Source organism: Melanerpes formicivorus, unplaced genomic scaffold (assembly GCF_026170545.1).
Source record: "Melanerpes formicivorus ecotype bairdi unplaced genomic scaffold, bMelFor1.0.p_v2 SCAF_76, whole genome shotgun sequence".
Lineage (NCBI taxonomy): Eukaryota > Metazoa > Chordata > Aves > Piciformes > Picidae > Melanerpes > Melanerpes formicivorus.
Genome location: NW_027142428.1, coordinates 2,118,816 through 2,138,447, shown reverse-complemented (window position 1 = coordinate 2,138,447; position 19,632 = coordinate 2,118,816). Strand labels below are relative to the sequence as shown.

The following is a 19,632-nucleotide window of genomic DNA, read 5'->3' as shown; positions in this document are numbered from 1 at the left end:
TGGTTCAAGGCCACACCCTTTACAACCAGTGAATCTCATCTCATCCCAAATTTCTTATGCAATACAGCCCCTGTGCTTGCTCACTACCCTCCATGTCCTCTAGTAACTCTCCACACATTTCCTATATACCCCTATACTCTAAGACTCCTATACTTTCTCTGACAATCCTATACTCTCCTCCTTGACCTATCTTTCATGCCAAGCAGAGAAGGGAAGCCACCAACACTGCTCCAGTTTACAGGATGCTGCATTCTCCTTCTCTTCTCTGCACCCATCCTAGCCAAGTGGCTGAGGACAATGTGACTGGGAAGCATTGAAAACCCCTGGACAGCTATAGGAATCTTAACTTTGAATAATACCCTCCCATGAACCCTGAGCCAAGGGCTATTCCTTGCACATGCAGCATGCTGAAGAACCTGGCCTTAGTTTCAAGCACACTGGATGCCAAATTCTGATTTCCTTATGGCACTTTTCCAATCAACTGGAGTACACCAGGACTTAGACTGAGACACACAATCTCACTAATGTTTCACATAGCTGTGCTTATTTCTTGCAACATGATGGTCTTGTTAGTAGTTGGAAGGCTTCAGAAATGTGCAGAACAGATGCAGGTAATTTGGAGTTTCCAGTCTTGGGAATATTTTGTGCCTGTTGAAGGAGTGGGAAAGCTACCACCATTTCCATGAGGTACCGAGATGCCTCTGAGCTATTTGGCAGAGTAAATTTGACTGTCTTAATGAGTAAAGGAGGGCTTAGGTTTTCCACTGGAGAAAATAATCAGCACCTGTGAGCTCTTAAAGTGGTTGTGTTATCACATAGAATCTTTCATGGAAACAACAACCCCCATAAACTTGAAGGCAGAAAAAAGAAGAAAGGAGATCCCTGCCCCCCCCCCCCCCCCCCCCCCCCCCCCAAATATTTGGGCATTCAGAGCACCATGAATCACCATAGAGTACCACCCAGTTTGGAAATCACAATGTTTTTTAACTTCAGTCTGTTGTAAGAATGTGCAACCAGGGTCACACAAGCTAGTGTTTTTGTTCTGAGCAAAGAGTATCTGGCAGATGAGCCAACCTACCCAAAATGTCCATGCTTATCCCAGTCCTATGGCACAACAAGGTTCATGTCTGAGTCTGTGGACTCACACAGCTGTGTATGCAGCAGAGCTGTATTCTAGGTGATCTCTGAGATGCGAACTTCCAGGAGCTCCACACTGCCCATGGGATGCTTCTTTCCCACATTATGGATGTTTCCATGCCCCCAGCTTATGTGTTGAGCTCACAGAGGTTGTGTCTCCTCATCAACTACCTAGGGAAGGCTGTAACCTCAGAGTTAATGGTGAGATGCCAACCTTTGCTACACCTTTTATTCATCTAGCTTGTTATACCATGCTTTCCCTTCCTTTGGTAAGGAAGCTACTTTTTTCCCTCTGAAAATGAGTTAAGAGGAGGGAAGAAGAGCTTTCCATGCAAGAGGCAAACCTCTTGTGCAGCATGAAGCCAAGTTGCTGCCTACTGTTACACTGATAGGTAACAACGGTGTCACCTGTGTGATGGGGGAGATATTCCCAGGAGAGCTTAGGAGTCTTGGACTAGAGACAGAAATATCTTAGTACAGGATGTTTGTTCAGTCTTGAGACATGAGAGGCTCTTTAAAGAAGTCATGAGAGAAATAGCCCTTTGAGCTCATTGCTCATGGAACACATTGTCTGCCAGTGCAGAAATAGATGATGGAAATGTGCCCTTCAATTATAAAATCCTTATAACTACCCCCAGCCAGGGGTGTGTTTTCCCTGTACTATATTTTCCTCTTTATTATTTAATCATTTTGATATTCCTTGTTTGTGTTTCTTCATTTCATAGCCACAGAAAGTAACTTCAGCTGCAGCTATCCTGCAGCCAAACTGATGTACTCCACGTAGGAGGCAGCATCCTGTGGCCGACCTTACAGTGACTCACAGCAGCCTATAGATAGGAATGCTATAAAAATGGATTTGTGAGAAGTATAAATACAAACACCATGAGATCACATATTCCAAACTATAACTGAATGCAGACTTTTGGAAGAAAATTGACTCAAAAGAAAGGAAGAAAAGAAAAAAGGTCTGTCAAGCATGAGACACTTCATAGTTTTTTCCACAACCCCAAATGTACCATGCATGAAACAGGCCTTCTTTTGGAAAGTGATGCCATGAACCTCACAATGCCTGGGTTGTTAATTAGATTATTTGTAATCCATCCAGGATGGGGAAAGGGAAGGGCTGTCTCAAGGACATCCATGGGAGCATCCAAGACCATCAGGAAGGAGTCAAGTTCTTGCTCTGCAAAACAAGCATGATGATTTCAGTCCTGTGCCACGCAGCAGCTCTCTTTACCCAGGGAATAGGAACCAACCTGGAAATTTGAAGACAGTCCCAGCAGTGGTGCTGGTGAATGGATCATGAGATGGGCTCACCCAAGCCTGGGTAACAAAGATGCATACTGTGAAGGAAAGTGCTGAACCTCTTTCGGCGCTCAAGTGCTATCAGTGAATTTAAGATTCATACACTACACACCAGTTTAATTTTTGCTTTCTTTTCTTTGTGCTTCTAGGCAAGCTAGAGCAATGACAATCCAAACAGGACTCCAAACAGCTTATCACCTGTGCTCTGGAGCCATCATCATCCTTCAGATTTCATTGGAGAAGATGAACCATCCTGACAGATGCACCTGTTTGCAATCAGAACAGCCAGCTTCTGTTGTGCAAATGCTTCAGTGACAGTTAACCTGGCTGTAAAAGGTACCATAACAGTGACGATTATAGCATGACCACAGGGATCTCAGAGGTCTTTACATCCCATCTCACACTTGTCTATTAGCATCTGGTGATGCTGTGCAGAAACCTGGAGTGGGCAATCAAAAAGAATGATGTGTTTAATTACAAAACCACCACGGTCATTTAACTAGGCATAATGATGCTATCTGACCTGGGGATTTGCTGTTTCAAGTGAGTGAAAACAACCAGAAGTTGTTTTACATTTTGGGGGGAAAATGGCATGTCCAGTCCTACAACCCCTCTAAATCCATGCTGAGGCCTTGGTCCAGCACAATCTTTTGTGCATGTCCTTTTGTGCATGTCCTTTTGTGCACGGTAGCTGGGCACAAGGCCACCCTCGCAAAGCCCCTGCCAGGAGCAGTGGCTCTGGCTCAGCATGCTGCACACCAGCCTCAGCTACACTGCGTTATTTTCCACCCCTCTTTCTGGCAGTTACTTTGTCATTATTCACTGCAGCAGGAACTGGATGCTGTGACAACAAAGATTGTGCCACAATCCTGCAGAGTCCCTCCCAGGCCAGTAAATAGTTGTTTATATTAAAAATAATCCGTCCGGGCTTCTGTTCAGCATCAGAGGAAGAGAACACAGAGGCTGTACAGGGCCTCCATGGCCACCTCTTACTCATGCTGCTTTTAATGAGGTTTAATGAGGTTTAGCCACGCTCGTCAAGGCTCTGTCTCAGCAAGGAGCAGCAGTGTGGGAACATCTGGCTTGGGAGGGATGCCAGAGCTTAGCCATGGTGCTGGACCCCATCCCTCAGTGGGACTGGCCTGATGACCACTGTGGCATTGACTCTATAGGCACCATAGGCACGGTGCACAGACTGTGTCTCCACCTGCACTTCTGGGCAGCACCTCTGAGCAAAAGACATTCCTCTGCAACTCTGTCAAAGACTCTGAGCTAAGGGTTTCCACGTGGTCTGTCTGCCTCAGGCATTTCCTTGTTTTTCTGAAAGTTTCAGCTATAATTGTCCTATTCTTTGGCTAGAGAACAGACACAGAGATTTGGGACACTTAGGCAGTTTTAAGTGCTCTTGTCAGTTTAGGAAGGATGTTGACTTGCTGGAGCGTGTCCAGAGAAGGGCAACAAAGTTGGTGAGGGGCTTGGAACACAAGCCCTATGAGGAGAGGCTGAGGGAGCTGGGGTTGCTTAGCCTGGAGAAGAGGATACTCAGAGGAGACCTTATTGCTCTCTATAACTACCTGAAAGGGGGGTTGTAGACAGGCAGAGGTTGGTCTCTTCTCCCAGGCAGCCAGCACCAGAACAAGAGGACACAGTCTCAGGCTGCACCAGGGGAGGTTTAGGCTGGAGGTTAGGAGGAAGTTTTACACAGAGAGAGTGGTTGCCCATTGGAATGGGCTGCCTGAGGAGATGGTGGAGTCACCATCGCTGGAGGTGTTCAGGAGGAGACTTGATGGGGTGCTTGGTTGTATGGTTTTGTTGGTTGGGTGGTGTTGGATGATAGGTTGGATGCGATGATCTTGAAGGTCTTTTCCAACCTGGTTTGGTCTATTCTATTCTATTCTATTCTATTCTATTCTATTCTATTCTATTCTATTCTATTCTATTCTATTCTATGATGGTGTCTCTGGTTTGTTGAAAAAACAAAGGGTTGCCCAAATTGGAGGTTTGTCCCACGTTGGGTGGACATTTTCTGCTTTCCCCAAATTGGCCAAGTTACAGATGTTTTAAAACCTTCTGGTAGCACTTGCTCAGGATGGTGGTACTTGTGGATGCTCACTGATGTGAATAAAAATTGTGTTCTAGATATATTAAATATGCCCTACCCTGAAAAAAAGTCAGCATGTCCATGCCTCAAAAGGCCCACCAAAAATTGTTACTGTCTTTCAGTTTCATTTTGCAGCTAAGATGGAGCTGATAGTATCTCCCTGTTGAGCAAAGAAATCAGTGAATGGCAGAGAGGCATTTAGGGATAGCTAAAAGATCAGAGAAAAGCTTAATGTGAAGTTGTGTCCTCAGAGCAATATTTAAATGCTAGCACTGAATAAGATGTGAAGCTACATGCTGAAGAATGAGGAGAATACAAAACATGAAACTATTGATTCTGTGATCTCATATGATATGAACTACTCTGTGGTCTGAGCAAGCCACAATGCTGAGGAGGAAGGAGGCAGAAAGAGTAAATAATGATCAACGTGCCCTGGAGGCCTCCTGTAGTGCATTTATCTCATGGGCAGAAAGCAAAATAAAGCAGCCTTATCTCTGATACCTCCTGAGGTCAGTGTTTGGCAGTACAACTGTCACATTCTCAAAACATTTTTTTGTTGTTTTATAATTCAGTAAATATACACATTGAATTTTTTCTTTGCTTATGCTTCCCAAAAACATTTGTCTGATTTTCTAGGCATGTATAAACCCCAGTATTCTTCCATTCACCCTAAAAATCCAGTCTAGGTGTGTGTCTGCAATGTAGGGTCTCTGCTCTGTTTCTTCTTGTGCCCACCCTGACTAGGTGTCATCCACAAAGAAGCCACCTTTGGGCAAAATCAAACTTCCTTTCATAATAAATTACTCCCAGGTGTTTTTATTACTGTGGGATGGAGAAAAATTGTCCTTCATTTTGCCTAGCCTATTTAGAAGTAGAGGACTTCCTTGCATGACGTGAGAAAGCCATTTATTTGTGGTTTGCCTTCAGAATCCCCAGATCTTTGACCTCCCTTGGGATCTCTGAAGTCCTATGCTGCTTTCAGAAAACTGACTTAGTGTAATTTGAGCTTTTTGGAATACTAGATGAATGTCAAAACACCTAATCTATAATTTATTGTGGAGTTCATTTCTCTCCCTGCAACCCTGAGATGGCAAGAGAGGCAGGGCAGCTGGGTTCTGGGACCCTTCTCCATGACTTGGGACTGGGTGGAGTGAAGAGAAGTGGGAGGTCTCCCTTAGTTGTTTCATCATCATGAAACCATGACTCTGGATTACAAACCTTTTGGCCACCTTTTCCAAAGCCAGGCTAAATTTTGAGTAAGCTCACATTAAGCTCCAAAAGCCCCTGGGCATCAGCAGAGATCATGCTAACCCCTATGCTTTTTGACACAAAAATAGGCAGCACCACACCTATTGGCTTCCAATCAGAAGCAGTATTTAGTGCATACACAGCACCTGTGGCATTCAAAGTGCTGCTCAAACATTAACAGAGTCCTTTGAAGGCAGCTCCAGAGAGGTAAGAGGCTTGTGCAGAGACTTAACCTGAAGTCTGTGTTTTCTGCAGCTGAAATCCACCCAGCAGACTTCTTCCCAGCTCATGCTTGACTGCCCAAGCAACAGCTGCACAGAGAGCAGCAGTCTTCAGGTAGCAGCCACTAACTTAGCCCCATCTGAGCAACTTTCTTTGTCCTTAGAGAGTCTGGAAAACATTTGTTTCCTTTTCCTATAGAAACTTGCTTGTGTTAAGACTTGACATCTGATGGCTGTAATAGTAAGTTAGGGTTTGTCCTGAAAGTATTCTTAAAAGGATTTTGTTCTCCATCTTTCAATGTCCCTAGCCTGTGCATTTAAGTAACACCTCAAGGCCAGTCCCTTTGCAAGCCAAAATACCTGCTCTCACCAGCTGGCAGTTATCCTGTGAAACAGACTGCAGACACAAGGAAATGGGTGCCCGTCAACGTGGTAAGTAAATCAGATGAGTGCTGGTTGGTTTTTGGTGCTTGGTCTTTGTTTATTTGCAGTTTTTTTAGGTATCATAAGTTTAATTTTGATGTACTTTTCCCTGTGTCTATCTGCTTTCTGGTTTTATCCTGTGAGACTCTGAGAGAGAGGACTGTTGGGGCTTTTTTTGTTATTTCTGCATTTATGCAGCTCTTTGCACCAGTGAATGCTAATGCTAAATACTGCTATGACATATAGACAGTTTAAAAATTCCTCTGTATATAATAAGTTACGTTGCTTCCTGGTCTCATGATGAGGTGCACAAAAAAACCTTTGCAGCTAATGCCTGGACTAGCTCCATAGCTGGAGTAAAGCAATGTAGCTGCCTGGTTTTTGTCCTGTGGTAGCAGGATTGCTATATTTAACCTGACAGCCACTGAGGTATTACATGTGGCTAGAGAGTTTTGTCAGACTTTTCTCGTTTACACCTGTCACTGTGAGAGATCATTTGGTACCAGGCAGTGCTGGTTATCTCTTACCAGCTGTCAGCCCTTCAGGGAGAAGTGGTTGCCTGGAGGACCTGATTTAATTTCTGTGCTTTCAACTGTCCTGGAAATCATCAGAAACCTCTTTGAAATAAAGAGGCAGCCCTGATACATGATACAAATATGGCTTATGTTTAGAGGATGGACACCTTATCTTTACTCTACTAGCAGTTTAGACAAAAGAAAGGGGGCAGGGGAGAAAAAGTGAAGACACATATAAGACAGCTAGGATGGTTGGAGGCTTGGGGTTAGAAGAGGGCACTATGTATTTATGGGTGGCTGTACAGGCACTCCCCTTTTGAAATGGGGAGAGGCAGCATTTTGGTTCCCAAATGCAAGGATTTATTGTCTCACTGTCAGATGGCTGAATGTCACTGAGGTGTCTTAATTGATAGTTTTGCTGTGCTAAGTGCAGTAGAAATCTCCATGGCCAAACCACTGAAGAGAGATTAAATGCTCTTGGCACCAGTAGCTGATTTCCCTTGGTCTTGAGGTGAACTCCACCAACTTCTGCACTGACCCTGCTCTGTGCTTAGAGCAAAATGAAGTCAGCCTTGACATAGCTTTTAGACTGGACACATGCGAACCTCAAGCAGTGCTATCTTGAGCACAGAAGATCACTCTATTCACACAGAAATGTTTGGGTGCATGCAAAACTGGGAGTGTAGCACAGGGAAAAATGAATTGCTATGATGTTTTGTGATCAAAAAGAGGAGAGACAGTAAAAGAATAAAGGTCCCATTTTCTCCTGATGAAGCCTCCCTGGGGAAACTCCAGCAAAATCAAGTGATGTTTAGCCTAGAAAGCGAGATGTTGGCATGAGCATAAAATGCTCGCAGATGACTTATGAGAATTCCTAACAACTTTACTGCCATTTCCTCCAGCTGCCTGAGCTCCTTCCACACCATCCTCCCACCTGACAGCAGGAATTAGCCTCCTTTTTCCTGAAAGCTGAATTTGGAGAAGACATCTGACTGAGCAAGTCTTCTTTGCAGATGCCCATGGGGTTCAAGGCCCCCTGGAAAACCAAACTTCAGTTGGTAGTGTTTCCCCTCCTGGAAGCACAAATCGTGTGTGTAATGGATACAACATCAACTGGGGAAAATCTAGTATCATCAGATGGCCTGTGTGATTTGCTATCTCCCTCACTGTAATGTGGACAATGTTATCTGACTCAGGCTCTCTACTTGCTTGTTCATCTCTTCCTGTCAATCTGATGCTCAGTTTGTTCTGGAGTGAAGTATGCTTTTACATAGGTTCTTCTCTAGTCTTCATCTGCACCTTCTGTTTTTAGGTCAGTGGACCTCTGAGGGCTCTGCAAAGCCATGATTAATGCCCTGCAGAGAACTGCCACAATTTCTGAGGGAGGAATAGAGTCACAGATGTTTGATGTTCTTCTCAACCTGACTATTATGAGCTTGAAAAATCAGTGCAGCCTCTCATTGCAGCTAGGGCATGGGCCTTCTGCTAGATTTGACTGACTCCTCATTTCTGGGGAGCAATGCTCAAAGCAAGCTTCTTCACTCCCATGTAACCACTGGCTGGAGATATGCCATACTGAGGAGAGGAGCCAAAGGTGGTGGCAGTTATTAAGCAGCTGGACAGTTGCTAGTGGTTCACCAAGACCACAGGCCTGGGAAGATGCTCTTGCTTGCTGGTAGCTGGCAACAGCCCTGATGTTAATGGCAGCCCTCAGCACTGTCATTTCAGCTGGACTTCACTTTATTTCCTCCTCAGGCTCTGTCTGCACTTGCTCTGCTGTCCATGAGCCATCCCACCTTGCCTATGGACTGACTCTTGCAGGATGCCACTCTTTGGGGAGAGAGGAGTTTGGCACAGCCTTTCCACGTGCCACTGATGTGCAGGACCCTGCACAGCAAGCCATTCTCATGGAGAGTCAGAGAAAACCCCCTGAAGTCCTACCTGGCAGTCAAGCTCTGGTCAATGCAGTATGAGCTGCTCTGGCGAGATGGTTAGTGCAGAAGGAGAAAAGTTTCACAGGGATGATTCATGAATTCCTTGTGATGAATGTGCTGAGGTTTGCCTGAGATGAGATCATCCTTCTCAAAGCTGCAGAAAAGGGTTAGCTGTGGAATTTGTCTTCATCCCATGTGTGTACGACGAGGCAACAGCTCCAGTGCAGAGCCCAGTACTGGCACACATCCCTCTCCAAGGGCTGAGCAAACACAGGAAACTCTGCCAGACCCTCCTTCACCATCTCTTCCCTACTGGATTAATATCTGCAAATTTGTCTAGAGGCAGAATATCAGCAGTTCCTTGGAATTTGGTCAGCACTAATAACCAGCAATGTAGCAACATGCCTGCAGGCAGACACAGAAACAAGGAGGGGAAAAAAACCCAACCAACAAAACAACAAAAAACCCAAGGAAACACTGCAGGCAGTGCTAACATCAGACTGGCTTTTATTTTAGCTTTCGAGGTGGTTTTCCAGACTTAATTGTGTTCAGTAGTTTAAAAAGCACATTCATTTCTTCATTACCGCAGCATATTGGACGCCCTTGTTCTGAAGTTGTTTTGATTCCTAGGTATTTGAGCGTTTAACAAGGGGTTTGTGTTTGTTTAAGGAATTATTGCCCACCCAATGGAAAGATAATGGGAGGCTGTAGCCTAGCCAAGTGTTTTTTCTGCTTCAGTAAAACAACGAGCAATTTACACAAGGCAATAAAACGGTACCCTGCGTCCCCAGTGAAGAAACGCAACGCAATGCTAGAAATGATGTCTAGCTCAGGAAATAAATCCCCTCTTACTGAATGCACTCCATAAAATTAACTAGGTACAAAACTCCCCATACACTCTCCTTTTTCCCAAAAGTTTGGAAAATTAGCACGAGATATGCTTGAAAACCCTGTAAAGTATCAGCGTAATTTGTCCCGTGGTACACTTCTGTCTCCAAAACACCAGACTGACTACTGACCCTATGTCCAAAGGGGCATAGGTTTGATCACATACTTCATCATCTCTCTTTTCCTTTGAGCTCTGTCACTTTTACAGGCTTGCCTGGTTGCGTGAAATGCCAAAGAACCTCATCTGATGTAATGATTTCCTTCTTTACCTACTCGTAGGGCTCAGGCATTTCACATTTTCTACACTGGCATTCAGAACATTTTGGAGGCTGTGCTGTCCTTCTGCCCTCTGAACAGCTCTTCTGCCACATCAGTCCAAGGGCTGAGAGCACCCTTGAGCCTTCAGCTGGTCTCTTGTTGCCTTTCCTGCTTCTGCAGTAGCAAAGGAGGATTTTGGACCTTACCTATGTCTCACTGAACACTTGCACACCGTGGAGACTGATGCCAGCAGGGAAGCTAGAGCACTATTCCCTCAGAAGTGTGCTGTCACATGTCTCGCCTCAACTGGACTTCTGAGATTCAAGAGTCTGCCTGGAGCTCCAACCAAAAGATCTCCCAGACATGAGGATGCTCTGCCCTGCTCCTTCAGGGACTGCCACAGAGAACAGATTTCAAGTTCTGTCTTGTCTAAAGTGGTGGCAAGAGGTCTGATCCCAAAATTGGGTCCAAATGCTCTCTTGTTTACTCTTTGCAGAAAGGAGTTTCTGCTGACTTCCAATGGGAAAGGCCACAATGAAGCCAGAACTTTGTTTTGCCTGCATGCAGCGATTTGCAACATAAGCGTTGCTGTTGGTAGTGCATCAGAGACACAATTGATGAATGAAGGCTCAATTTTGTCTCTGCAGATGCCAACTGAACTGAAGCCCTGAATCACAGCATGGCAAAAACCATGGTAGAATATCACAGCAACAGTGCCCCTGATTGTGTCTGTGAGCAGTGGGAAACACACTTTCCAGGGATACTCATGCAGCCCCTTTGAAAACTCAACAACCCCAGCATTTCCAAGCACAGGCTGTTTCAAAAGGTTATAGTAATTCATAACAACTCTAACCCTTTTGGTACAAGGCACCCCCAGAGCAGCATTCAGCTGCAGCCAAGGAACTGTAAAGATGTTTTTTAGGACTGCATCTCTACCCAACCATCTGCTAATCTCTTGGGCATGCCCTATACTCTGCTTGGAAATGCTCTGCTGACCTTTGCTTTGAGGCACCCGCCAGCCTCTTCAGCAGCTGCTGCTCAAAGTGACCCTCCTGGCTTTTTAGCACGGAAGGTTGTTTAAAGAAATAAATACACGGCCTGGTCAGTTGCAAAGCCAGGTTCACAGCAATCTTTCCTGACAAATGATAAAGTCAGAATCTTCTTAAACAGAAATAAACCCTGGCACAAAGGTTAAAGCTTTTGTGTATTTCTTTTGCCATTAAAAATCACCTTCTGCTGAGAAATCTCCCCCCTCCTGCCATAAAGGATCCAACCTATTCAAGCCCCCCACTTGTCAGTGTGATGGATTAGCGCAGCAAAAGGTTGCTGAAGCTTTTAGCTCTCCTTCTCTGGGCATATACTTCAAAAAGCACCCTTGGCCTGGCAAACTGAGGAAATTTCACTCCTAGTCCTGAAAGCTTGGCCAGGGGGATGCTTGTGAGAGCGGATCACTGTTCTCTGGAAAAATTACAGGAGTCAAAGAAGTAACCACACTCTAATTTCTAACAGCTGAGATCTTCGATGCAAGGAGCGCATACAAAAGCAGCACTGTCTGTGGCTTACTTATTTTTCACTAGAAGCTGTATTACAGAAGCAAGAAAATTAAGGAAAGTATTCCTTGCTACTGCATTCAGGCATCTTCTCCTCTTGGCTACCCTCCTAAATATTTTTTTGGACAAGTCCCAAAGGTAATGCAATCTGGGAGTGTACACTGGGGTCTATTTTTAGGAATTCGAATAAGGCTGAGACCTGCTTCCTCCCTGCCACATCCATCCTCAGCCAAAAAAGGCCCCGAAGAAACTGCTGAAGCTGTAGTGAACAACTGGTGCCAGGGACACCCTCTCTAGTAGAGTAGGAAGTGTTCTCAAGTGAGGTCTCAGGAAGGATAGTCAGGAGATCAGGCTCTGTCCCAGGTGATTCCAGGTCACTCACTTGCCTGCTTGGATGTGCTGGAGATCTGCTCTCTGTGAGGCCTTCTCCTGCTCCCCTTGGAGAAACAGAGACTAATCACAGCAAACATCAGCTTTCACAGAATACTTACACCACAGGGATCACAGAGGCAATTTTCCTTCTCATTCTTCAACAGTGTTTCTCTTCTACAGTTTCTCTAATTATAGGGAACACTTCAACGAGACAAGATATTTTCCGCTCTCTATTATCACCACTGTGATTTGTTGCTCTTGCCATATGTTCCCCAGCTGATGTTAGTCACCCTCTGCAGTGCCACCACCGGCTGGCATGCAGCTGATGCTTGGCATCCCTTAGAAAGGGAGGAGATGATGTCACAGGGGAGCTCAAGGCACATACCGATCTCACAGGTTTCAGTTTTGATCTTGAACAAACTGGAATCACTCAGTATCCTTATACCACTGCTCCACCATATCACATGGGTTTGATATCCACATTTTCCTGTAATTTATACCACTGTAAAACCAGAATAAATACGCTGCTGCAGGGGAATTCATCCAGCTTTGCTTCTACTCTAATAAAGACTAAAAAGTTAGCCATGGGGGAAGAGAAGGAAAGAGAAAAGGGAATGTCATTTCTTGAGATGGCAGAATTGTGCCCAATTGGAATGTTTTCCACCGTCTTGCAGCAACTCTGCAAATACTGGTGTTATTCAGCTAACCATTCCAGTCTGCTCCTTCTACTTACCCCTTCCAGTCCCTCCCCAGCTGTTCTTCCAGCAGGAAGGGCTCTGCATAGCACCTATGCGGCATCCATCTTTCCTTAGTTATTGATACAGGTACAAAGGATGGGATGAGAAGAATGATGGTGTAATCTGCACACCTCAGATTCCTGATTCCCTTTAGTTGAGCTTCTCATCTGGGGCTGATCAAGGAAGTTTCTCATGGGTTGGAGGCCAGCAGGTACCACTGCTGCTGTTTTTTTCAAGCTGGTACCAAGCAATGCACAGTAGCTGCTGTGGACCCACCCCCAGGTGAATCCTGGTTTACTACGTTGCATGCTCACACCTCAGCTTTGGTATCAGTGTCATTTGCCCCAGGGCCACACATCTGGCTTTAGTGCTCTGCCTCCAGAACTACATCTGTGAGAAAACACCAGGAGTCCCAGAGTTCTGAGTATTACAAGAAATGTTAAGAATCAAAGTTCTGTTTGCTTTCCCGGGGGTGATTTCCCTTAAGACAGGATTTTGCTGAGATGTCTCTTGGTTATTTCTTTCCCACATCTGGATGAGAAGCACTGTGCCAGCAACCTGTCTGCCTAGCAGCTACAGTGAGGTGAGTTTTTATGTATATAGCATTAGCAGACTATTTTAGGATTCTCTAGGATGAAAACTGCTGCCATATAAACCTAACACCTTGCAGTAGAAATGATTCTGCCAAAAGCACTTTGGAGTATATTAACTTCAACCACCTCTGGGCGTCTCTCCATATGTCCATGATCTGCTCCAACATCACTCCCATTAAGATTTTTGACTTTTAACCAAGGCAGGTCTTTGAGGAGATCAGAGAGCTACACTAACTTATACTTAACCATCCCCAGTGTTGCAGGTGACCAGCCTGTGGATGCCGATTTATGGATTTTGGTTGGATTTAGTCAGAACTGCATTAATGTACAACGTGGACCATAAAAAGGGAGCCACAGAAAAGCTGATACTTGTGAAAGAGGTGAGCTCAATGCCTTTTATAGTCTCTCAGCCCCATGCCTTTTCACTGAATCATAAAAATGAAAATTGGAGAAGACTGGCAGCATGAAAGCCTCCTCCTCTGCCATGCTACAATGGTCCTGCCTGGGATGGCAGCACTTCCAGTTTTCAATGCTGGGCTTAGCTATGCCTCTTCCAGGGAGTTTCTCTCTGTAGCATGTGTCCTACCATTGACAAATGAATTTTTAATTTCCTCAGTGGACTTTCTCAGCATCTTGGTCTTCCCCTGCATCTCTCTCTCCTCTGATGTCATGGGCAGGACATTAGGTTTCCCCCAGCTTTCCTTTCTCTCCTGTTGGGTTGCCCTCCTAGCGGGCCTCTTCCCATTGCCTGACATTTCCCTCTTTCTTGCCACAATAGGTGGGGCCTGGCTCACATGGAAAGCTCTGTGGGGAAAGGAAATACTTACTCTTGGAAAACTAGTCTGTCACTGCTGGGCAACGTGGGGAGAAAGGTCTGTGGGTAAAGTCTTGTTTGAAAGTTATGTTTTGGGCTGGTATGCAGCATCTACCTTATCTGGCTCAGCACAGCCCTGTGGCCTTCATATAATCTTATTTTAAAAAGTTCTGAAAGGTATTTTGAGACCAGACAAGAACTGATAAAGGGAATGACAAAAGTAATAAATGCATTAAGGTGGCCAGATTATGAGTTAATGTGCAGGAAAAGTATGCACGAGGTCATGCAGAGGAAAATGCGGCCACACTGGATTTTAATGGGAGTTCATTTGACATTTCCTCTCACAGATATGAATTGCTTCAGGCAGCCTTTGAGGGGTCCTTGAGTATTTTCACTAGTGTCCCACTTTGATGCCTACATCTCTGTTTCACAAACTAATTTTTCCATGTCACTCAGTAGCAGCTGTGTTTCAGCATGAACAATCCTATTGCAGGCAATAGAACTGTCAGCATGAGAAAACCTGGGAATCAAATTCACTAGATGTTTACCCCAAAGGTTTTCATGGTCATGGTTTTCATTGGGAGCTCTTTCCTGGAGAGGTGGTGAGTCCACAAACATCCATGCCAGCTGCATGGGAGCCTGGGCAACTCCATCTGCACATTCTCCTCTCCACCACCAACTTGATTTTGGGCAGAAGAGTAGGTTTGCAATGTGTGGCATGTCTCCACCGTCCCCTGTGTTTCTCTTTCCTTTGCACAGGGTGACAAAGGGTTGGAGAGAAGCATCACCTGTGGCTCTACCCCACCTAGATGAATTTCATGTCCTTCAAACATTCCTCAGACAGGCCACTTCAACTAGCCTATTCCATTCCCATCCCTTCACCATGTGTGGGACCTTCTAGAGCTGTAGCCAGACTCTGGCTGTGCATGCACACGCTCTGCACTTGACCCGTCATTTTGGCGGTGTCACTGACTTTGGTCCAATGACAGCAGTCATGAATTGGACCCTGTTCACCCTCTGAAACTGAAACCGCCACAGTTTACAGCTGAAGTTCAGGCTGTTACACAATGAAGCCATTCACATGTCTCATTAACTCTGGACTATGCATTGAAAATAACTGGGTCATATGATTAAATTTGCTGTTTATATCATTTACAGGTACCTTCCTGTTCATAGCAGCAACTCTCTCTAAATACTTTGTGTGTATGTGTGTGTGTGTGCTGTCAGTGTAGGAAAAGTGCTATGTAAAGTACAATATAATAATTCCTTAGTGTTGTTAATTGTTGTCATCCTGAATAGTATATCCATAAAGCAATTTTAAATCCAAGCTCAAAGACACAGGGATGTGGCCAACCCCTCCAAGACACCACTGTGCCTGCGGTTGTGTATTTTGAACTGCCTAAACTTTATTTTTATTGAGTTTTAAGTTATAATGACAGCAAAGTAGAGTCCAAGTTTCCAAGCAAGTGAACTGTATAGGCACTTGGAATTTAGTAAGGTTATACTGTTGCCTACACATGGGAAGACATAAGGATCTTCTGCTTATGCAATTTGTGTGATTGTATTTCTCTGCTGAATGCTAACAGCAAACCTTGTACTGTACTTGTCTGTGTTGTTGAATCAAGGTTTTTATAATAGATCCAGCACATGCTTGCAAACTCAAGCATGTGTACAGAGCCTTGAGAGGCACAATGAAGGGATCACTGAGATGGCTTTGGGGAGTTAGCATTGGTTTGTGCTGCAGTAGAGAAGCAATGGAAAATTCTAGAGCACAAGCTCATGTCTAGACCAGGCAGAGATACAGTAAGTCCCATGAAATGAAGTAGAGAGACAGGCCAAGCACAAAACCATGTCCAAATCATGCAGAGCTACAGTAAGTCCCGTGAAATGAAGCTGAGACAGGCCAACCAGGACAAAGAAACAAATAAGCTGTGGAGGCAGGCATTAATTATGGAATGTGGCAGAGAGAGATGTGAACAAGCCTGGGTCAAAGCAACATTATTGCATGCTGCAAAGGAGTATATGAGATGACCTTGACACTGTGTGTGAGGAAAGATACACGTTTAAAGCAACATTGTACTCAGAGCTTTCCTGACAATCAGCTTGTTCATCTGCAGACATTAAGGGGAAGACACAAAAAAGGAGGCTGTCATCAGCAAGATATCAGATGGACATGCTTTGGAGAAATGTCAGGATAGAGGCTTGCTAGGACAGAGGACATCCCATGTTCTTGTGAGTGTAGTTTATGGAAGAACAAAAAGCATTTGATTGCAGGTCAGATATCTGGGAGAAAATGATAGTCAGCTGCTCCCAGGTCCTCAGCCTACGAAATACTGCTAGAAGGAAGTGAAAGTGAAAAGTTATAGGAAGAAAAATTGAAGACTTCCTGTTCACTGGTGCTGACTTCAAGTCATCAGCAGCCCATCCAGAACAATGAGTAAGAACAAATCTCAAATGTACAGTGAAGCAGCTGTGGGGAAGCAAATTTCTAAGTCAGAAGCAAGGACACAATAGGCACATCCTGGGGCAGATGTGCTGGCATCCACAGCATGCACCTTGTATTCTCTTCATCCATATCCTGCCCTGTTGCAATGTCCTACATCCTGATATAACATGAATAACAATTTACAGAGATAATTGCTTCTTGGTCACTCATCCTTTCACCTCATCCCAAACCTAGATGAGTTTTCTGTGACTCTGATGATAAGACTTATCCTAGAAGGAGAGTCCCTAAATGTGGTGCATAATAATTATTGCAGTGCATCTGTTCATTTGGTGTTAATTTCCTGACATGTCTCAACATTCACAACATTTTAAATGAAAAAGCTGTTGGGTAGATGGAGGCATTCTACTGAATTCAGGTCTGGATTTGGGTCTAAATCATGAAGTACTTCAGTAATGTTTGCTGATATATTCAATAAACTTGTACTTTTGTACATGAGGCAAGGACCAAAATCCTCCAGTAAGGGTGTGTTGTACTTTCCATCTGATTCAAAGCTTTCTCTCTTTCACTAAGGCATGTGGCTGAAGAGGTGATTTGTGTTTGAGTTGGGAATTATGAAGTTTGTCCATGAATTAAATATGAAAGCAAGTCAACCAATGAAACAGAGAGAGCTTGAAACTTAGGTCTGCTTGTAAAGCACAAGTTGAAAAGACATTTTGAAAGGCATTCTAAAATTTGCTCTTATCTCGTTGCCAAGTCATCAGTGGTTTGACCCATGTATCCAAAGCTTCAGCTGGAGAAGGTCTTTCAAAGCAACTGCACAGGGGCCAGGATCAACAACTGAACACGGGCTGAGTTGTAACATTTTTAGAATTATTCCTTTCATTAGAGGCTTGAGGGATATATCAGGCATCTTGAGGCCTGACTCAGAGTTGTAACATCCTAAACTAGTAATTGGTCTGCTGGGTGAAGTCCTGTTTATATGTGCAAGGCTTCTAAACCCAGCTCTTTTCCAGCACTGAAGACAAGCCCTTGCCCGCTATGCTGCTGGCTGTAGCAGCTGCATTCCTCAACTGCTATGGTTCAGATCTTCTGCAAGGACAAGATCCCCAGCAGTGGAGCAGTACACTTATTTCCATGTGGTTGCTACCTTTTCATTTAGGCAGTAAGCAGGCATATAAAAATAAGGGTTAACCAAGATACCCTGGGTTGAGCGCCTTCTATGTGCCAACTATTTTTGAGGTCTTTCCCACAATTAGGTAGCAATGAAGCATCAAGGTGAGGGGAAGCGTGAACAAAGCAAGCGTGACCCTAGGAAAGAGGACTGCAGGGTGGGGATAGTAGCAGTCTGGTCATAGACTTGGTGGGTGCCCACAGAGAAAACGCAGGAAACACAGCAGAATTGGACTGCAGGGTGCCAGTACTAAGAAGCTTCTCTTTGCTGTTTCAAAAAGGACTTTTAGAAACATCTGGATCAGAAAATGCAGCAGTCTGGGGAAAAAAAATAATGTTTTGTCTGACTTCATTCTCTCTCTAGTCATTCATATATTTTCTGCATGCCTTCCTGTGCAGGGCCTCAGTGTTATCACTGCACATGCAGAGATGTCACTGACTTGGAAACAATATGGAATTACATTCAGCACCAAAGAGATCATCTGAAGTACATCCTTCAGAAAGCACACCCAAAGAGACAGCTGCTTTTTCTTTGTGACGTGGGGCAGAGCTGACTGTCACTTGTAAGCTCGTGAAGTCGTCAGTGACACCTCTGTGCTGCTTGAGGTTGAAGTAGCTCTCTCACAATAATGCTTCCTTTCCCCAGGAGTGCTGATAATCCTTCCCTTGCAAAAGGCTTTGCCTGGACATGAGAATACATACTGCACAGGCAAATGGTTACAGCATGTACCTCTCCCACTGGAGATCTCCTTTGGGGTGTTTGTTTCTTGTGTTGGGAGTACCAGCTGTGGCATGCCAGAAGGATGGAGTGACACCCAAAAATTTAAAACATTTTATGCCAGTTTGTGAGAGAGCAACATGGAAGGTTGTTATGACATCCTTGCCAGATGGGAAAGCTCTTCACCAAGAACTCCAGCAAATCCATCCTTATGTGAAACTGTTGTAAACCAGATCCACAATCTGATCATTTGCCCAAAGAAAGGGTGTTGAACCCTGTTTCTGATCCTGGACACAGCAGTGTAACAAGGCACAATTTGATCATGATTGTGAAGAATATAACAAAATCTAGACCAAATAGCTTTCTAGCATCTCCCATTTGAATCTGTTTTGGTCTGTGAAAGGATAGCCAACACCTATAGAGATAGTCCTGATGTGTCTGACACTACTAAGTCCAGAGTCCCTTGTGAGAAACCATACTGAGCACAATGCCATACACATAGACTTTGGAGTACCTGAGCCCAGAACAGCTTACAGCATACTGTGTAATGGGATCCAGGATTTGCCTATTCCCTCTCACTCAGGAGCAGCCAATTTCACCCCAATTAAAGGTATTAAAAAACTTCTTGCTAACAGGTGTTCAACACTGAGATTATTTAAAACCCCAACTAAGATTTTTTTTTGATGTGTCACTAGGCTGTATTGCCAAGCTACTTGTCACAAGAATGCCTTAAAATTCATGTTTGTTTTTTTTTTTTTTTTTTTTAAAAAAAAGAGTAATATTTTTGGCAGGGAAGGGCTTTGCAGCATTGGAAGAGAGAAACCTTGGAGGAAGCGAGACACGCAGCTGGGAGCTGAAAAGTCTTAATCAGCCACTCACTGTGCAGAATTCTCCCCGGCGGGAGGCTGTGGGACAAGAGGGGCTAGCAGTGGAGAGCCCAGCGAAAAACGTCCCCAAGCCACAGCCTCGTAGAGGGACAAAAAGCAGCACTCTGGGAAGAGCATGGCCGGGCGCGGGCATGCGGGGCAGCCAAGAAGGTGTGGGCACGACGGGGTATAGAGGCAGCGAAGGTTGCTGCTGCCATTTAAACCACTCCGGGGCAATTTAAACTCCAGGCAGTCACTGACAAACCCCTGTAGCCACGGGGGCAGCGGCCGAGCTGGGATGCTCCAGCAGCGCCCGATCGGTGGCTGCACTCACTC

At 44.8% G+C, this 19,632-nt stretch overlaps 1 protein-coding gene and 1 long non-coding RNA gene across 2 annotated transcripts in view; both read left to right on the top strand.

Moving 5' to 3' along the window:
- Positions 1 to 2,693: 2,693 nt before the first annotated feature.
- LOC137454058 (uncharacterized) lies at positions 2,694 to 13,654 on the top strand. The gene is made up of 3 exons (XR_010990528.1): positions 2,694 to 2,778; positions 6,321 to 6,444; positions 13,538 to 13,654. It is a non-coding gene; the product is annotated as an uncharacterized lncRNA (long non-coding RNA).
- A 5,639-nt stretch (positions 13,655 to 19,293) lies between these two features.
- P3H2 (prolyl 3-hydroxylase 2) overlaps positions 19,294 to 19,632 on the top strand; it is a 75,046-nt gene continuing 74,707 nt past the window's right edge. The window contains exon 1 of the mRNA XM_068163922.1: positions 19,294 to 19,467. The gene's annotated coding sequence lies outside the window, so the exon portion shown is untranslated. The remainder of the gene's footprint in view (positions 19,468 to 19,632) is intronic.